Raw genomic sequence first — 14,735 nt, forward strand, 5'->3', positions numbered from 1 at the left:
TTTAAGCAGATCTATTATAGGATGTAGTTCTAATGAGCTCTGTTAACATTGCTCTTCATGTGGATATAGAACCAACTTGGTGCCAATTTTTACGGCTTAGTGGTTACTTGGGTACTGTGTTCTCTAAATCTCAAGAGAACTCCAAAAAGTCCCATTAAATTATCAGGACCAGTCATTAGTTCGGAATTAAATGATATTCCTTGGACTTCTGCCGCTGCATCGAATACAACTCGTGGCTTTGGCGGAACCTTATTTTTGTTAATGACAATGAAATGAGGCAAATAAAATATTCTGGGATTCTCACTCATCAGCTCTGCAGGTGAAAGCTGTCTAGCGTAACCTTTCTCCAAGAAATCACTAAATTTTTCATTTGCCCAATCTTTTAATTCTGGGTTCTTCATTAGAGACCTTTCTAGTGATTTTAGTCTATTCAGGGCATTGTTATAGCTTGGAGGAAAACTAGATTTATCATTCTTCCACAAAAGACCTAGTTCATAATGTCCATCCTTATAATTGAGAGTTTGATTAAGAATTTTCTCTGTCCTTTCGTCATCTTTTGATTTAGGGAGCTCTTCAATGATTTTAACTCCAAAATTTTCTAACGAACAAAAGTCTTCTAACATTTTGGAGAGATTTTCTGCTTCCTTTTCTTCTTTAATTGACATTGAAAAATAATCATCTTCCCTACAGATCTTACCAAAAATCAGCCAACCGAGTTTGGTTCTTACTGCCATAGGAGAGTTTTCATCAGCGTGTCTTCTGTCAGTTGTCATCAGGAGGTGGGGATGCTCCAGCCCGATTAATATAGTTGGTTTTGCATCATGATATCCGTCGATGTCCAAGTCTGCCAAATACTTGAAACGTTTTTTGATGTGCTTGATCTTCAGTGATTGCTTTGGCAGTTGTAAGTCCGGAATTGTTCTAACACCTTTCATGACGTACTGCTTGCCTTTCCCTTGTATTTGAATGTTAACTCGTTTACTCGGAGTTTCTTTTGATAAATTTTGCGTCCAAGTGAGGCATAATGGATCAGATTTTCCATCAAGCCCCAACTGATCTGCGATGGCTTCGTCGATCAAGCTGAGTGATGATCCCGGATCCAGAAATGCAAATGTATTGATGACTTTGTCCTTGTTGCTCAGTTTTACAGGTATTATTTGAAAGTACACATCCTTTTTATATCCATGATGATTATTCCTCTCCGATTTGTATTGTTGTTGCTTAGGTTGATGTAATAATCGATGATGCTTGCTTTTACATCCATTCAATTTACATTCCGTCTTTTTGGGGCAAAACCTTAAGTAATGCCCTTTTCCAAGACAAGAGAAACAGAGTTGGTTTTGCGATAATATTTCCTTACGTTGATTAACGTTAGCAGTTTTTAATTTGTTGCATTGCTGAGTTTTATGATTTAAATTGCAAATATTGCACAAATCGTTGGATTTAGTGTGAACATGTATTCTAGATCAGATCAATCAGTGTGGGTTGAGATTGATTACGCTGCACCACTTCTGTCCAACTAATTTGCAAATTAAATGGTAACTTTTTCGTGATATCTTCAATTAGGCGATGGTCACGTAAAAAGTCTATTTTCTTCAACGATTCCATGTTTGTTACAAGATTGTCCAGAGCGTCCGATAACTCAACAGGGTTTACTCGTATTTGGTGAAGTACTTTCATCAAGTCGCTTAACAGCTGCTTATAAACAGTTTCAGGTCTTCCGAAAGTTTCTTCAAGTCGTTTAATGATTTGCGGGACATTCGCTGCGCTTATCATCAAATTTGCAACGCATTTTGCTGCAGACCCACTCAACGCTTGTTCCAACCGGTTTAAATTTTCCAAATTAGTGAATGCTCCTTCAATTGTAGTATCATCATAAATATTTTTAAATTTTGGCCAATCACGTGGAGCTCCATTGAAGGCTGGAAGTTTAATTAGGCCTTGTCTTTTGAAATATGGTGTTGCATCATTGTTTCTTGCTAACGCATTACTTATCGATTGATTTATATGCTCTGACAGATTTTGTTTTTGTAGCTTGTCGAGCAAGTCATTGCGTTCAATTTCCAATTGTGTGCATTTTACGCATAAAAACTTTTCTTGTTTAGTCGGTTTATGATCCAGCTTTGCACACGTTAAGTGAAACCAGCGGTCACACTCATCGCAACATACCATATCACACACTGTATCATCCTCATTACAAAGACGGCAATGGCCGTTCTTGTTCAATACGAACCTTGTAGACATGTTTGCTGATTCTCAGGTTTGCTTCGGAATTTCCTTGAGTCCACTCAAACCTCGTTGCATAAAAGTCGCCGTCCAAGACTGTCTGCACAGTGCTGTATCTCGTACCACCAAAACCTTGTGAATGTCAGTTCACTTTCACTAATTTTTCACGACTGTTCAGTTCAATATTGCCTTCCCTAAAAGGGGCGCTAGTCACTATGGCACGACTAGACCAATTTGTGAATGTAAGTTCACTTATATTCTTCACGATATCGTTGAGTTCAATGTTGCCTTTCCCGAAGGGAGCTAGTCACTATGGCACGACTAGACCAAATTTCTACTTGTGAATGTCAGTTCACTTCTAATTGCCTTCCCAAAAAGGGCGCTAGTCACTATGGCACGACTAGACCGATTTGTGAATGTCTGTTCACTTATATTCTTCACGATATCGAGTTCAATGATGCCTTCCCAAAAAAGGGCGCTAGTCACTATGGCACGACTAGACCAACTAGACCTGTTCAGGTCAGTCACATAAAAACAATCGTGATTTATTTTTCTTCTTTGTTCTGGATTGCTGGGTATTCGTATTCCTTTTCACTTGATTATCGTGAATTGGGTTCTTCTTGTTCCTTGCACACTTGTGTCACTTGTACCTCGGGTTTCCTTGCCTGTATAGGCTTATTTGCCACTATCCGTGAATGTCAGTTCACAGTTTGGATCCGATAGAATTGTAACCGTATAATTTGTGACTATGCACAACACTCAGACTGCACTTTTGGCGACAGTAAACCACGTTACAACTCGAAAAAATACTATTCGTTGGCATTGATTTCTACCCACTTTGCAACCAGTTAATTCACTATGCTTAACATTGACAGTCTTCCACAATTTTTATTGCGGATTTCAGATTCACCTTCCGGCACTATTTTTCAGCAAACATAATCCATAAGTACTCTTTTTCTTCAGTACTTGTCACTGTTCACGACAAGGTTCACGACGGTTTGATGATATTCAGTGTTCAATATTCTTCACTGTTTCACACTAGACTCGGTGTCGATTTCCACTTTTCAGCGCGCTCCTGGAGTTCGATTTTCCTTCCTCTCTGGCAGGCCACCAAAATGTTGGTGGCAGTAGCTCCTCCTCTCTGGAGCCACCAAATTGTTGGCGATGGCACCGGGGCGCAATCTTCCAATTGGCAGCACGATCGGGGTGTGTTCCTCTTGCGGTGGGACTAGACCAAATACTTACTGAATCCAGCAGCACTCTTGTCCACAGCTATTGCGATGATGAATCGACGATGATCAGGATGACGAAACCCACAATCGTTTCACGGTACCGTTGCGAAGGGATACGGTATTACATTCCGTGCGTGCCAACCAACAGACTAGACGGAACGCGTTATTTTCGAACACCGATACTACTCACTCAGGGTAGGAGGTTCAAGAAGGAGAATAGTTAAAATCGAACGTCCAAATCGTGTGTGATAGGATTTAGGCCTTTCTAGACTCATGCCAACGTTACTCGCATTCGGAACCTTGGCGTACCAGAGTGAGAAATAAATGCCTTCACACTTGAATCTAAATCGAACTGGCCTTTTCTAGACTCATGCCAACGTTCTCGCATTCGGAACCCTAGCTTACCAGAGTGAGAAAAAGTTCGATAGATTCAATGATTTGGGACTCGTCTAAAATCGTGTGTAGATCACTTAGGCCTTTCTAGACTCATGCCAACGTTACTCGCATTCGGAACCTTGGCGTACCAGAGTGAGAAATAAGTGCCTCTACACTTGGATCAAAATCAAACTGGCCTTTTCTAGACTCATGCCAACGTTTCTCGCATTCGGAACCTTGGCTTACCAGAGTGAGAAAAAGTTCGACCGATCCAATGACTTAGACTTCCACGATTCTAAATATCAACACTTTAGAAGGATTGAATTATCCAATCAAGTGATCAGAATAATTTAAGCTTCGCAAGTGCAAGTTCAGGATCAAAGGAATTCGAGTAGCAAAATACTTATCCGGGAGGTATCCAGTGTGGAGTCCAAAAACAAAACTGACTGTCGTCTTCATTGATCTTCCTCTTTTATAGCCGCAGGGTCTACCAAAAATTACACATGATCTTTCCTGAAAGGATGATGAAATAGCGGCTCTCGTTACGATCTACACATTTACACTTTCAGTACGTGTTTTAACATGAATATATGAGCGGCCAGATTTCTAGAATGATCTTTCGCGGGTACATGGTTTTTCGTGTTTTCACAGGAGAAATATTTTCTTCTCCGAAGAGAGAATTTTCCTGAATTTGAGCAATCTCTCTAGCTACATGATTTGATTGTATTTGTACAGAATTAGATCTACCATTCATATTTTGCACGATCCCGATGCTCAGCTGACCTAATTTTCAAGATCAAGTTCAATGATGGATTTTGATTACATTTAGAATGCTACCGATCTGCTAGGCTATTGGTATGGTTTCCATCGGGTGTCGCTTCAGATTGTTTATTTTATCATGCTGCTCAAAGTCAGTCGAGTCCCTCAGCCGCATATCTTTTGCTACGTTATGCTGATAAACATTGCCGCTCTGCTCTACGTTTATAATCGCGGGCCCTATTATATTGTGGTAGGTCATGATTGTTCGAATTTGATTGGGGTTTTATGATGCGGCTCGCTTGGTTAGTTGTAGGAAATGGTTGGAAAGGAATTCGTTCCGAATTGTGTGGATTCAAATGTACTTCACGCTTCGCGTTCGTAACACATAGAAAATTTAAGACAAAAAATGCCGAATGACACATCTATGCTAGAATGATTGGAGAGACGTTTAAAACTATGCGTGCAATAGACCGAGAAATCGCTTGCTGTCCGAACTCGCTAACGCTCGTCGGACTAAAAATAAGGATAACATCTCTGTTTGCATTATACCGAGCAAAATCTTGGATCTGTGGTTTGCCTAGAACCGAACCGACGCAAACACGCCGCGTCGGATATCGGAAACTTCGGCGGCCTGCTGCCGCCTTGTTTCCTCAATCCTCTATATGCGGCTTCGCCGCATGTTTCTCGGTAGTTGTGAACAGCGGATAATTTAAAGTTTGACATATTTCGAATTAGGAATCGCCTTAGGAATTATAGGTGGAATCCCCGATGGAATAGATAGGGGAATTTCTGAAAAAAATTGCCAAAGGAATTTCAGGAGGAATTTCTAAAAAAAATTCCTGCAGGATTCTTTGAAAAAATTCCAGAAGTAATCTCTAAACGAACTTCTAAAGGAATCCATGGCATAACTTCTGTAGAGATCTGTCCAAAGGCTTTTGCAGCAATTACTGTATGAACTCTTATATGTTTCCCTGAATAAGCTTCTTCCCTGATTGAGCTCCTGGAGCAAATACAAAATCCTCCTGGAGGACCCTATGAAGAAACTTCTGGAGAAATTTCTGAAGAAACTCGTGGAGAAATCTCTGATTGAAATCGTAGAGGAATTCTAGAAGAAATTCCAGGAGGAACACCTGAAGGCACTCGTGAAATAATCCTTGAAGTGAACCCTGGAGGAATCCCTGAAAGAATTCTTGACAAATTCATGAATGATGTCCTGGAGTAATCTCTAAATGAAGTCCTGGGCTAATCCCTTAGGGAACTCCTAAACTAATCTCTCTAGAAACTTCTGGAGATAATCCTGATGGAACTCATGGAGCGATCACCGAAAAAGTTTCAAGATAAATCTGATTGAAATTTTAGAGGAATCACAGACAGAATTTCAGGAGTTAATCTTTGAGAAATTCCTGAAGAGATACCTGGAAAGGAGCCCCTGAAGGAACTCGCTGAATAATCCATCCTGGACTAATCCCAGAAAGAGCTGCTAGGGTTATCCCTCATACGAAACTTGAAGGAACTTCTAGACAGAACTCTCGGAACTCTAGAAGGAATTCCAGGCAGAATCCTTGAAGGAACTCGAGACATCATCTCCGATGAAATTGCTAGAGAAAGCCGAGAAGGACTTCCTGAAGCAATTCCTGAAAGAAATCGTCGAGCAATTCTAGGAGGAATCCCTGAAGTAATTCGAGGAGCCCTGAAGCAATTCCTGGAGGATTCCCTGCAGGAACAAGGAGGAATTCTAGAAAGAATCCCAGGAGGAATCCTTGGTGCCATTTTAAGTGGAATCTCTGTAAGAACTCCTGTAGGAATCCATGGAGCAACTTCTTCAGGAATCCTCGAAAAAACTCCTGCAGGAATCGGTGGAGGAGCTCCATTAGGGATCCCTGAAAGATTTTCATCTCATCTCATCTCATCTCATCTCATCTCATCTCATCTCATCTCATCTCATCTCATCTCATCTCATCTCATCTCATCTCATCTCATCTCATCTCATCTCATCTCATCTCATCTCATCTCATCTCATCTCATCTCATCTCATCTCATCTCATCTCATCTCATCTCATCTCATCTCATCTCATCTCATCTCATCTCATCTCATCTCATCTCATCTCATCTCATCTCATCTCATCTCATCTCATCTCATCTCATCTCATCTCATCTCATCTCATCTCATCTCATCTCATCTCATCTCATCTCATCTCATCTCATCTCATCTCATCTCATCTCATCTCATCTCATCTCATCTCATCTCATCTCATCTCATCTCATCTCATCTCATCTCATCTCATCTCATCTCATCTCATCTCATCTCATCTCATCTCATCTCATCTCATCTCATCTCATCTCATCTCATCTCATCTCATCTCATCTCATCTCATCTCATCTCATCTCATCTCATCTCATCTCATCTCATCTCATCTCATCTCATCTCATCTCATCTCATCTCATCTCATCTCATCTCATCTCATCTCATCTCATCTCATCTCATCTCATCTCATCTCATCTCATCTCATCTCATCTCATCTCATCTCATCTCATCTCATCTCATCTCATCTCATCTCATCTCATCTCATCTCATCTCATCTCATCTCATCTCATCTCATCTCATCTCATCTCATCTCATCTCATCTCATCTCATCTCATCTCATCTCATCTCATCTCATCTCATCTCATCTCATCTCATCTCATCTCATCTCATCTCATCTCATCTCATCTCATCTCATCTCATCTCATCTCATCTCATCTCATCTCATCTCATCTCATCTCATCTCATCTCATCTCATCTCATCTCATCTCATCTCATCTCATCTCATCTCATCTCATCTCATCTCATCTCATCTCATCTCATCTCATCTCATCTCATCTCATCTCATCTCATCTCATCTCATCTCATCTCATCTCATCTCATCTCATCTCATCTCATCTCATCTCATCTCATCTCATCTCATCTCATCTCATCTCATCTCATCTCATCTCATCTCATCTCATCTCATCTCATCTCATCTCATCTCATCTCATCTCATCTCATCTCATCTCATCTCATCTCATCTCATCTCATCTCATCTCATCTCATCTCATCTCATCTCATCTCATCTCATCTCATCTCATCTCATCTCATCTCATCTCATCTCATCTCATCTCATCTCATCTCATCTCATCTCATCTCATCTCATCTCATCTCATCTCATCTCATCTCATCTCATCTCATCTCATCTCATCTCATCTCATCTCATCTCATCTCATCTCATCTCATCTCATCTCATCTCATCTCATCTCATCTCATCTCATCTCATCTCATCTCATCTCATCTCATCTCATCTCATCTCATCTCATCTCATCTCATCTCATCTCATCTCATCTCATCTCATCTCATCTCATCTCATCTCATCTCATCTCATCTCATCTCATCTCATCTCATCTCATCTCATCTCATCTCATCTCATCTCATCTCATCTCATCTCATCTCATCTCATCTCATCTCATCTCATCTCATCTCATCTCATCTCATCTCATCTCATCTCATCTCATCTCATCTCATCTCATCTCATCTCATCTCATCTCATCTCATCTCATCTCATCTCATCTCATCTCATCTCATCTCATCTCATCTCATCTCATCTCATCTCATCTCATCTCATCTCATCTCATCTCATCTCATCTCATCTCATCTCATCTCATCTCATCTCATCTCATCTCATCTCATCTCATCTCATCTCATCTCATCTCATCTCATCTCATCTCATCTCATCTCATCTCATCTCATCTCATCTCATCTCATCTCATCTCATCTCATCTCATCTCATCTCATCTCATCTCATCTCATCTCATCTCATCTCATCTCATCTCATCTCATCTCATCTCATCTCATCTCATCTCATCTCATCTCATCTCATCTCATCTCATCTCATCTCATCTCATCTCATCTCATCTCATCTCATCTCATCTCATCTCATCTCATCTCATCTCATCTCATCTCATCTCATCTCATCTCATCTCATCTCATCTCATCTCATCTCATCTCATCTCATCTCATCTCATCTCATCTCATCTCATCTCATCTCATCTCATCTCATCTCATCTCATCTCATCTCATCTCATCTCATCTCATCTCATCTCATCTCATCTCATCTCATCTCATCTCATCTCATCTCATCTCATCTCAATCAACCCTACCCTCTACCCTAACCCTCTACCCCAACCCTCTACCCTAGCCCTCTACCCTACCCTCTACCCTAACCCTCTACCCTAGCCCTCTACCCTAACCCTCTTCCCTAACCCTACCCTCTACCTTAACCCTCTACCCTAACCCTCTAACCTAACCCTCTACCCTACCCTCTCTCTACCCTCTACCCTAACCCTACCCTCTACCCTAACCCTCTACCCTACCCTCTACCCTACCCTACCCTCTACCCTAACCCTCTACCCTAGCCCTCTACCCTAACCCTCTACCCTACCCTCTACCCTAACCCTACCATCTACCCTAACCCTCTACGCTACCCTCTACCCTAACCCTCTACCCTAACCTTCTACCCTAACCGTCTATCCTACCCTTTACCCTAACCCTCTACCCTGGCCCTCTACCCTAGCCCTCTGCCCTAACCCTCTACCCTACCCTCTACCCTAACCCTCTAGCCTACCCTCTACCCTAACCCTCTACGCTACCCTCTACCCTAACCCTCTACCCTACCCTCTACCCTAACCCTACCCTCTACCCTAACCCTCTATCCTACCCTTTACCCTAACCCTCTACCCTGGCCCTCTACCCTGGCCCTTTACCCTAGCCTTCTGCCCTAACCCTCTACCCTACCCTCTACCCTACCCTCTACCCTAACCCTCTACCCTAACCTTCTACCCTAACCCTCTATCCTACCCTTTACCCTAAACCTCTACCCTAGCCCTCTACCCTAGCCCTCTGCCCTAACCCTCTACCCTAACCCTCTACCCTACCCTCTACCCTACCCTCTACCCTAACCTTCTACCCTAACCTTCTACCCTAACCCTCTATCCTACCCTTTACCCTAACCCTCTACCCTAGCCCTCTACCCTACCCTCTACCCTACTATCTACCCTAACCCTCTACCCTTACCCTCTACCCTAGCCCTTCTACCCTAACCCTCTACCCTAGCCCTCTACCCTAACCCTCTTCCCTAACCCTACCCTCTACCCTAACCCTCTACCCTAACCCTCTACCCTACCCTCTCCCGACCCTAACCCTACCCTCTACCCTACCCTCTACCCTACCCTACCCTCTACCCTAACCCTCTACCCTAACCCTCTACTCTAGCCCTCTACCCTAACCCCCTTCCCCTGTCCCTACCCTCTACCCTAACCCTCTACCCTAACCCTCTACCCTACCCTCTCCCTACCCTCTACCCTAACCCTACCCTCTACCCTAACCCTCTACCCTACCCTCTACCCTAACCCTCTACCCTACCCTCTACTCTACCCTCTACCCTAACCCTCTATGCTACCCTCTACCCTAACCCTCTACCCTACCCTCTACCCTAACCCTACCCTCTACCCTAGCCCTCTACCCTAACCCTCTACCCTTAGTCATCATCTCAATACCAAGCACTTGTTTGCAAATTTTACCAACTTGCATGCAAGCATTACAGACAGAAGGACAGATAGACAGATAGACAGATAGACAGATAGACAGATAGACAGACAGAAGGACAGATAGACAGATCAAGGCTATTCTATTAAGTAATTGTAACCCAAATATGGGTTAATATTACCTATAAATGCGGTTGTGCACTTTTCCAAAATATGAGTTTAATTTACCCATATTTGCGTAAAGTTTACGCAAATTTGAATAAAATTTACCCATATTTTACAAAAATAGGTAAACTGGTCTTAGCGTGTAGCTGACAAAATTCTAGATTGAGTTTACACGCTAAGGTCAGTTTACCTATTTTTCTAAAATATGGGTAAATTTTACTCAAATTTGCGTAAACTTTACGCAAATATGGGTATATAAAACTCATATTTTGCAAAAGTGCACATTCGCATTTATGGGTAATATTTACCCATATTTGGGTTACAATTAAGTACACATTACCCATATTTGAGTCTTTTTTACCTATATTTGAGTATCATTTACGCATATTTGCGATTGTGCACTTTTTGGAAAAAAGGTAAACTGACCTTAGCGTGTAAATAAGGGCGAAAGTAACATGAGAGAGTTCTCTTCATCGACTCTCTCTTCTGCAGGTTAAAGTCTTAATGAATTGTGGTACATTTCTAGATTGAGTTTAAATAAGGGTGAAAGTAACATGAGATAGTTCTGAAGCTCGATTTGGATAGGTCGTATGTGCTTTTGTCGATATAAAATTCGATCAGTTTATTTTAGTCATTTTAGCAATATGGCAGATATTTAGAAAACTTTTAATGATGGAACAGAAAGCCTGTTTTGTGAGGATTCTGCAGTATGTATCAACTTTGCTCAATTTCAACGGTTTTCGCTATAATAACCCGGTCAACCATATCTTTAAAAATCTTTACATTTCTTTATTACGATCTTTAAAGACGTTCATATATAAAATCGATAGCGATCGTCATCGTTTCTTAAAGAAATTTAAATAAGAGCAAAGTCACATCGTTAACGATAGATAAATATTTTTGAAGATAAATCGATATTGAAAATAGCGGGTTCTGTTTTATCGATCTGTCAAAATCATCAAAAAACTAAAAATAACAACTACCTCACCACCCACCCTTCCTGATCATATATGTATTGTGATTTTTTTGTAATCATTTCCTAAATTGGGAATTGAACTTATATTCATAGGAACTTGAAGGTATTATGTTGATGCTTACTTACTGAGTCACACACTATTTCTAAGATTATGGCTGGCCAAAGGCATATATTCCTTCATCGCAACATAGAACCAATTACCAATTAGTAATTTACGATAATTCCCAAAGATGCAACAGCGCTAAGGTTTATCAAGCATTTGGGAACTGAATCTTTGTTGGGAAATCTCAATTTTTCAAATCAAATAAGATCCACATAATTTCATAAAGATTCCCGCCCGGTCAACCTTTAGCGCAGGAGTAAGTTTTCCTGGAGCACGGGAATCATCGGAGGGGTAATCATCCAACCAACACGACGGTGCGGCGCAGTGGCTTCCTACTGCGAATGAAATTTCATATGTACCTACCGACAGCATAAACTCCTGTCCTGGATTGCTGTCCCGGGGAGCAATCCGGTGAAATCCGGCCTTATCCGGACCTAAGAAACATTTTTCCGCTGGGAGAAACCGTCTTTTCACTTTGGTTTCTTTTTTTTCTAACTCGGGCAAAACCAAAACATTCATCCTGTCATCCAAAGTATCAGAATACCCAGAATACCTTTGCTCAGCTTCATCAAACGGTACCGAGCAGAACGATAAAGGAGCATCGTGATTGATATTTGTGTTTCGATACCAATATGCAAAGTTACGTTGATATCGGAAAATGAATATTTTCCGATAAATATTCATAAAGGAAACCGAAGTTCCAGCGACAACATGGAATTCAACGAAATAAATTTACGTTTCGGTAAAGGTTTTTATCTTATGACCGATAAAGGATATTTTTCAAGTTTCGTTATCGATCGATGAAGATGTTTGAATTTTTGTAACGAACTAACTAGTAAAGAATAGTCGACATTAATCTTTACATTTTGGTAAAGAACTTTAACGAAGTTTGTGAAATGGTTGACCGGGAATGAATTACATCGGGTGGGTTGCATTTATTTTTTGCTGTGCAAAGAAACAAATACCTTAAAAATTCATCGCTCAGTTACACTAGCACCCACTGGTGACGATATTGCGCGAAGCACTGAGCTTTTCAATATCGTCTACAGCAGGCGCTAGTGTGAATCGTCAAACGCGAACATAAACGATGCGTGCGCCTCTGGTTGTGAAAGCAAACAACTGCGGAGATTTAAAATGATCGTTGAAGCCGTGGGCGAGGGGATTTTAACCAGTGTTACGTCTGTAACTGAGTACCGCGGACTGACTCAATATGCTCTCTCTGCGGGAGCCAAACATTGGGAGCCAAACATTGAAGATAGAGGTTATGTTAAACCTTGTTGTACCTGTGTGCTTGATTGAAGAGTATTGTTATCTAGGTGCTGCGGATATAATCAAAACTGTAGTCACGATATCTCCATTTGCCGCTGTCAATCCGTTGGAAAGCGAGGAGAAGGATAAACATTGTTTTGAACCCTTTCAGCTAATTTTGTAATAACTATCCATCAAAATTTCCATCGCGAATGGAAAATAATAAACTTTGCACACGAAAACAAAACTGGAATAATGGTGGATTGATCATGTTTACCATTTCCGAACAGCGTCGCGACGGCATGTTTGACAACTGCGCTGAGAGAGGTGTTTGCAAGAAAATTGAACGCTCGTGCGTGTTTACAAGCTGTGTGCCGGGAGTGTGTTGGTGTGTGTTAGCTAGCTTGAAAAATAAAACCGTTTCTATTCGCAGCACCTAGGCACAGACAAACAGACGTAACACCTTGAACGATTTTCATGGAAATCCATCGCCCAGTTCACACTACCATCACCTGGTGGAGAAGTTGCACGAAACACTGTGTTGTGCCATATTGTCAACAGAAGGCGCTAGTGTGAAATGTCAAACACATAGAAAAACGATGCGCGCGCCTCTGGTTGTGAAAGCCTCAACTATGAAAATTTAAAATGATCGTTAAAAGCGTGGTCGATGGAAATTTCGCAAGTGTTACGTCTGTTTGTCTGTGACCTAGGTCTGTAACACCAGGGTTATAAAACTACAGTCAAACAGACGTATCACTTGGAACAAATTGCGATAAAAATCATCGTCACGAAAACATAATCGCCCAATGCTAATCAAGCTGTGCTACGCAAACCACTCGGTAGGTGGCGATAGTGAGCAAACGTCAAACAGGAGCAAAAACGATGCGAGCGCCGTGACCGCGCGATTTGCGAACTACAAAATATTTGAACTAACCGTTAGAAAGTATAACGATGTGAAGTGAGTAGAGTGAGACGTCTGTTTGTGATAAAACGTCAGATAGCAACAACGAAATCGGAGAAGGGCCGAGAGAAGGATGAAATTTATTGCATTGAAGTCTAATCAGTAAAAAAGGCATTAATACATTAAACAATATGTGGAAATGATTGTTTCAGAAATTTTGTACATTGGCGCCCTTCATCCAAAGGCGGCGGCTTCACGAACTATGAGCGCTTGCACACTGACGTCATCATTGTCTCCTTCTCTTTTTTTCCTTCGGCGTCGGTCCATAAAGCCGTCCTTGCCCTCAAAAAAAAAATTGAATCGAATGGGATTTCTTTCAGGTTAGGTTTTTGCTGCAAGCCTCTATCGCCCTATTGGCTTTCAAGGGCAAAACAAAACATACTGTTACCCATCTTTGTTTCGGTAGCGCAACTACCGAACTGATGATGTTTACCTTTTTTACATACCTATCAACATAGAACATAATCTGTTGGGGGAATTATTTTATTTTTCCTACTTACAACCCACATCCGACAATTTTTTTAAGTGGGAATGGTAGAACTTTCAATTCCCTCGGTCGCACGTACATTACTTTTGCATTTTGTTCCACCATTTCCGTGAAAAATAAGATCCGGCTTGTGCAAGTGAGGTGTTGAGGTTAAAATTGTAGGATATTCTAGGTTAGATTTGCCACAGACAAACAGACGTAACACATTGAACGATTTTCATGGAAATCCATCGCCCAGTTCACACTACCATCACCTGGTGGAAAAGTTGCACGAATCACTGTGTTGTGCAATATCGTCAACAGAAGGCGCTAGTGTGAAACGTCAAACGCATAGAAAAACGATGCGCGCGCCTCTGGTTGTGAAAGCCACAACTATGAAAATTCAAAATGATCGTTAAAAGTGTGGTCGATGGAAATTTCGCAAGTGTTACGTCTGTTTGTCTGTGGATTTGCTATCCACTTCGCCTGAACGATTTTCAGACCCAGAAATATCCTACTTCACACTCATTTACTCGTAAATCTCAATCTGACTGTAAAAATAATGAATTTCTTTCCAATGTTTTGAAACCCCGAACGAATTTGACATTGCTTTCGGGAAGCATCACCACGACGACAACACTCCCAAGCGGTCGAATCGTCGTTTTGGGGGC

This window comes from Aedes albopictus, chromosome 2 (genome assembly GCF_035046485.1).
Source record: "Aedes albopictus strain Foshan chromosome 2, AalbF5, whole genome shotgun sequence".
In the NCBI taxonomy this organism is placed as follows: domain Eukaryota; kingdom Metazoa; phylum Arthropoda; class Insecta; order Diptera; family Culicidae; genus Aedes; species Aedes albopictus.